Genomic DNA, 6,668 nt, shown 5'->3' on the forward strand with positions numbered 1-6,668 from the left:
TTGATGAAGGGGATAATCATGAACAAGAAAGTGGCGGCCCATGTGGGTGTTGATATTCTTGATTTAACCAACTCATGTGCATCTCATTAATGTGTCTGTAGTGTGTGAATAATAATGGTAATTATCTGATGTTGTTCGGCTATATTTGTTTACGTCCGAAGCATGACCAATGTACATAACAATTAGCAAGCCATTGAATTCTGTTAGTATGTGTGACTATGTGTTATTATGAATGCCACATGATTAATGCTGATCTATGCCACGTGATTACTAACCTGTTTGTGTAGAATTTATATAGTTATACATGACAAGAATTAGTGTATGAACACCAGCTCACCCTATGATGAATATATGTTGAACTTTTGTTATCGGTAGATAATATTATACACCCCAGAATTTAACGGTCATACATTGATCTCGATTAACAGTGGGTTTCCAACCGGTTCACTTAACTGGACTTATGCCGTCCAGCCCAACGTTCACAGGGCTGCGTATGATGTGTCTTGTATGGACCGTGAATGTTTGGGTTAGCTAGAAACTGTGAATGAATCTATGCGTGATTGATTTGTGCACATTGGGTAATTAATTGTGACATGAGGCGGATGTGTTAGATATCCTGAATTGGATTATTTGTGTGTTTTACATATGCAATAAGTATGGGCTGCACTTATTAATTCGGCTGCATTTAGAGGTATGGGCTGCACATGTTAACTTGGCCGAATAGGAACTAAAGTCTTAGGTGTTAGTGGGTCGTGCATTTAGTATTGGGCCATGCATAAGGACCTTGTGTTATTCTCTTGTTTATTTGAGCTGCTATTTAGAGATTCGGGTCACAAACAGTGCAAGGGAGGCTGGGTCACATAATGTGATATGTTGATATATAAGATGAGTACAAATGAATTTGAGTGATTCATGGATGTCGTTACTTGTGTGATGCGTGATTTCTTATCATGGATTATGTGACAAAATGCGTGATTAGGCGTGAATGCAAAAACTGACTGTTACCGGTAAACCATGACAGGACGTATTTAATCAACTGTTAAACAAGTAAATAATCTTGCCGAGCAAAGTCAAGGTGAGTTCACTACATTCGAGCATGCGTCCCAGTGGTTGGGGACAGTCAGTGGGTATCCCATGGGGGGAATGAGTCTTTGGGTAAAAACGAGTATATTGGTTAATATTCTCACCTATCATCTTTTGTAAGTCCCTCATCGGGTATTAGTTAGTAGCGCTACTTAGGTTTGGCACCCTCACCCCGTGCCTGTAGAGGACGGAGGTGAACTAATGACCCAGTCTGGCCCAGTACTAGATAGGAGTACGTGGGAAGGGCAGTCGTGTATTTCAGGAGCCGTCATTGTTCGGAAATGAGATATTAACAATATTACTTGCATTGGTTATTGAACTGTTTTACATACAACGGGTAACAAACGTTTTCTAAAACTGTGAACTCGCCAGCTTTGTCTGATACACGTGTTACATGCTCGCAGGACGTTAGGCATCTTGGTATTGGGAAGCTTGCTATCTGGGAGTGCTGGAGTGGTCATGGATCGAGGCTCTTGGAATAAATTACATTTGATACATTGGTTTTAAGCGTTACTATGAAACAATTGCTAAACAACTTATTACATGCTTCCGCTACACAACTTTTGAGAATTAATATTATGTTGATAACTTATTCTGGTAAAATAATGTCATGACTTATTTAGATATTTATCATTGGTTCAATGTGATTGGTGGCTCGAACTCTGATGCGTAACACGTCTCGCGGGGTTTCCGCAGGTGAAATTTTTGGGGGTGTTACAGTTGGTATCAGAGCCACTGGTTATAGTGAACTAGGTTTTAAAACGTTTTATAAAACCAGACTATAACCGAACAACTTCGAAAATCGATCATGACACTCAGCTCCAGATTGCAAGGTTCGTTTCTCTCTCACTTTATACATTACTTGTTTAACAGTCACACACTCACAACGTATATGAACTGAAACAATTAGCACCATAGTGACTTGATAGCGTGACCCCACACATCGACTCATGCGAGCCATAGACCTGTGATATCATCTGTTGTGTTGTTTGAACGGGGGAAACTTTGAGCGCGAGCTAAGAAGCACTGAGATAAGCATGCAAATTGCCTTATTATTATGGGTGCACACTTAATAATAACGCGGGTGCATGCAAGTCCCAGTGAGACTTATCGAGCGTGAGGAGGGTTCTGCCCTACTATGTGTGAACTTGGTAGTACGTAAATATCAGTATGATACTTGACTCTCATCTCGTTTCGACCTCTAAATCGGTTTATTCCCAACTATAGAAACATGAGTGGACGAGGACACGGACGTGGCAACATCACCATGACTCAGGCTGAGTTGACCGACCTAATCAACACCCGCGTGGCTGAGGCTTTAGCAGCCTATCAAGCTGGTACGGAATGTACCAAGCATCCTTACCCCCCATATTGTGTACACGAACTTTTCACTTCCCATCAAACATTTACGAACCTCGATGTTAACAAACATTGCCTGAACACTCATCAGAACGCCTAGCAAACTGTGTAGAATGCTAGGTGCTTGTGCGAACGTCCCTGAGTTGGATGTGGTAGCGTCGAATGAATGGTTATTACCTTCCTCACTTATCTTCATTTGTTTGGACCCAACACACTAACGCTCTAAATCTCGAAGTGCGATCACTCTTGCAACACTCTTGAAACACACTGGGGATAATTCGAATCACTTGCTGGAATGATGAACAAAAGGGTGAGTGTAGTATCCTACCGACTTCAGCATTTGGACGACCCCGATTACCAGCAACGAACACCAGCGAACTGACTCCAATCTAAGTTTTAACTCTGGTCAGTAACTCGTGGGAGTCAACTGTTACAAACCAATCTGAACTTTAGCAGTGATAACAGATTCTAGTGTGGAATGTGTAACTTCCAGCACCACGAGTAGCTCCTTGGAACTCGGCACGAAGTGGGAAGAGAGGAAAATTGTGATGCGGTGAACGTGGATCGAACACGTGACCTCCAGATCTTCAATCTGACGCTCTCCCAACTGAGCTATCCTACTGTGTACAATTAGAGCAACAGTATTCGTGACAACCAGGTACTTGTAATAGTAGCCTACTGTATGGAAATGAAGGTGCTTTCGGCATGTATTGGATGTCGATAATTCAAAAACGACCACAACCACGAGAGCGATGTCAATACGGGAGGAATCCGCGTGACTGTAACAATTGCACCGGCAGTGGTGCTCACGGAAAGGAAGTTAGGATTGATGTGGGCAACGATGGGACAATAACAACATGGTGGGTTGGTTGGATAGTAAATCGCTTCGCCCCAATTCTGTTTAACCCTGATGATTCGCAAAACCAAACATGTTATGGAACCGGCCGATGGCAAGTCAACTGCGACCGCACATGCTAGTTGGGACGCAAACTCGACCCTACAAGAGACAGGTATTCGACACCGGTCTCACTTCTACTATCCTTGGTGATTACGATGCAGTAGTCAGTGATGGTTCATTAACTAGATAAATCGCTCAGACGCATCCTGTGAGAAGAAATTTAACGTCACCCTATGCATTGAAGTACCAGAGTGGTGAGAAGGTTAGCATCATGTCAGTAATGACAGCCCGAAAGCGTCTATGAAAGGATGACCTCACTGTAATAGCAACTAACCCTAATGATCAGGCTAATTGCGATGGGATTGAGGATCCATCAATTGTTGTGACCCATCTCAATGTGCAACTAGATGAACTCTCAGACCTATTACCACAAATATTAGTTGGAAACACAGTGATCTCACGTTAGAGGAAGCTCCGAACACTCGTACTCTTATCGCCTTGCACCGGGAGGGTTGCAATAACTGTATAAGCTACTCCGAGAACTGTTGGACAGTAGTTTTGACAGACCTAGTTTTCGCTTGGGAAACCCCATTTATATCCGTGGAGATAAACCATTTCGTATGCGTACTGGTTATCGAGAACTCAACAGAGTGGCAACCAGGGACTGTTTGCCCTACCATGTATTGGCAAACTTATCGACGAGTTGCGAGAGTCAAGCTTCCATTCGAGGATTGGCTAACGAATGAACTATCATTAGACGGAAGTCCAATAGAATAATGCTTTTATAACAGCACATCAAACACAATACGGCCAGCGCGACTTCGTGCACCATGACCATTGAGATAATCAACACACCAGCAGCTCATGGACCACAAGAATCGACCGTCTTTATTGATGACGTTTTGGGTCATTCCCTGGGGGAAAGGACATCATGGACGACATCCGTAGCTTATCTCAGAGCTCCTGAGGGAAGAGTCATTACGCGTGAAGTCTGGTTGAATGTAACATCTAGATTTGGGGAATGTATTTGATCATGTAAACAACGAAGTGGGAACACGAGTGGATCGTGCTAGGATCCATTTTATTAGAAACTGATTTGGCACCCAAGACCCCTTCGAGGGTACAACCATTTCTTCGTTTTAGTGGATGCTGCGGTAGGTTCATCACATGACTTGCAAATATCGCGCAGCTTAACTTCCTTAGGCGCAGCAGAGTGTTGTGTTCGTGAGAGACAGAACAGGAGAACGTCTTTTCACCTTTCTAATTCCGATGCTTCAACGTACTCAAAATCGTCTTTGCCTGAGGGTGCAAGTGATCTAGTGGCATACCACGATTGTTCGAATCAGAGTTCCAGTTACACGCCAATGCAATACGAGGCCGTGACGGCTTACGTAAGGGAGTTACAAAGAAGAACAGCACGACACACACAACCGGTAGTAGGAATCGTGGTCTTTGGATTCACTTGGAGGCGTTACTTGGGCGGTACCGAACGCGTTACTTAGACCGATCACAAGGGCCTCCCGTGTACCCTGGCTACGAAAGAAGCTTTATCAAATGATGAGAACACTGGACGGAACTCTTGGATGATTACGACCGTGAGACTTGAACGTGCATGACCTTACAGTTCGCTATCCACCCTAACCCACCTGACCAGACTCACCTTGTTCGAAGTGAAAACCTGATGGAGGAGAATTCACAAGCTGGGTTCATGCAAGCCATGGAGAAGCAACTTTTGACAAGGCGGACGATATTCGTTAGCTCATGAAACAGATGTGGATCCCACTATACAGCAGCTGTATGGAACTCATACTGGGCAAGGCACACCGACTCCGACGTTTCAGTAGTCTGGACTTGATAGGAGATATTAGGATTTTAAGCCTCGTATGAATGACCGGGCAGGAAGGCCCCATAGCACTACATGTGAACGATGTTGGACATGCGCGAAAGTCAAGGTGGAACCCCGGAAACCTACTTGTTTGACAGTAACCAGAAACACCCATATGGAAACGAGAACGAACACCATAAAATTGTCATTGGGTTACTTAAAACTCAGAACGGAACCGATATCACCTGGTGATCGTATATTGCCTCACGAAACCAGCACACTCTCTTACAATCAAGAAAACTAGCGAGTCTTCACAAGCTGTGGATGTTCTTCTGAAAGAGGCGGCCTCATGCACGAGGTGCCAACTTCTGTTACTTCTGATATTGGAGCTATACCTGATTTATGACAGGCAATACACGATACCCTCGGCTTACGTCTAGGCATGGACGTTTCGCATCACCGTGGGGCAAACGATCAGAGTAAACGAACCATCCTTGCACACGAGGACATGCTGTGAGTAGTACTGGAAGGACGCTCATCTTTGGGTGGGTGATAACCTAATCACAGGTCCAGGACTTGAGCTCAAAACTCTTGAAGATTGAGTAGATCGGAAATTGTTTGATGGCAACGCGTAGCTGCTAGGAAGACTGATAAGCTTAAGAAACTCTGGGAGTTTGTTGTGGACGAACATGTCATAATCGAAAGTATCACCTAGGAGGGTGCGGTACGTTATAGTAAACATGGTAATCTTAGCTTTCGACGCGTGGGAACATTCGAACTACTAGAATGAAACGGTGGCATGGCTCACAAACCCGGACTAATTGATGGAGTGGGATAACTGTCGTAATGGTATGTATGCCATGGATGTAGGACTGTGTTGTCCGATGAAAACCCTTATGATACCCTGGTCGGAATATGAAGTCATCGGAACAGTTGTATTTATCAGGGAACCTATCGAAAACACGGACTAAGGAGTCAAGGTTCGCTAGCATAAGTTGTAAGACAATCGTGTGGATTTGTTAAACCTCAATACGTGGACTGGAGTTGACATAGGAATGTAAGGATTTGTCGAAACTTTAATATCCTCAATGGTTCAAGAGGTTGAACCAACCATGGTTATCACTGGTGAATCTCGGGGCGAGATTCCCTTTCAAGTTGGGGATGATGTAGCACCTGAGCAAAACCCGCAACAACCTTGAATTCTTACTTCATTCCTCTGGGAATACTGTCAAATTTCGGGACGAAATTTCTTTCAAGTTGGGGATGATGTGACAACCCAAACTTCCGAGGTTAGTAATGTTATCCTAGTCTCCCGTTATTCATTCCCTTTAATTGTGATTTACCGTGTAGTGCTAGTATTTTAATTTGTTCTTCGTACCTTTTGTGGTTGGGCCGCGTCTTAGTGTACATTTAATTATCTTAGATTGCAGCACCCGAACCCAACCTCAACCAAAGCCCAAGTTGGATTCGTTTCATTGTTTAGATGTACGGGGTTGGGCTTGG

At 43.9% G+C, this 6,668-nt stretch overlaps 1 non-coding gene across 1 annotated transcript; it reads right to left on the reverse strand.

The window, feature by feature from the left end:
- Positions 1-2,991: 2,991 nt before the first annotated feature.
- TRNAF-GAA lies at positions 2,992-3,066 on the reverse strand. The gene has a single exon. It is a non-coding gene; the product is annotated as a tRNA-Phe (tRNA).
- Between the last annotated feature and the right edge of the window lie 3,602 nt (positions 3,067-6,668).

Source organism: Helianthus annuus, chromosome 16, assembly GCF_002127325.2.
Source record: "Helianthus annuus cultivar XRQ/B chromosome 16, HanXRQr2.0-SUNRISE, whole genome shotgun sequence".
Taxonomy (NCBI): Eukaryota; Viridiplantae; Streptophyta; class Magnoliopsida; order Asterales; family Asteraceae; genus Helianthus; species Helianthus annuus.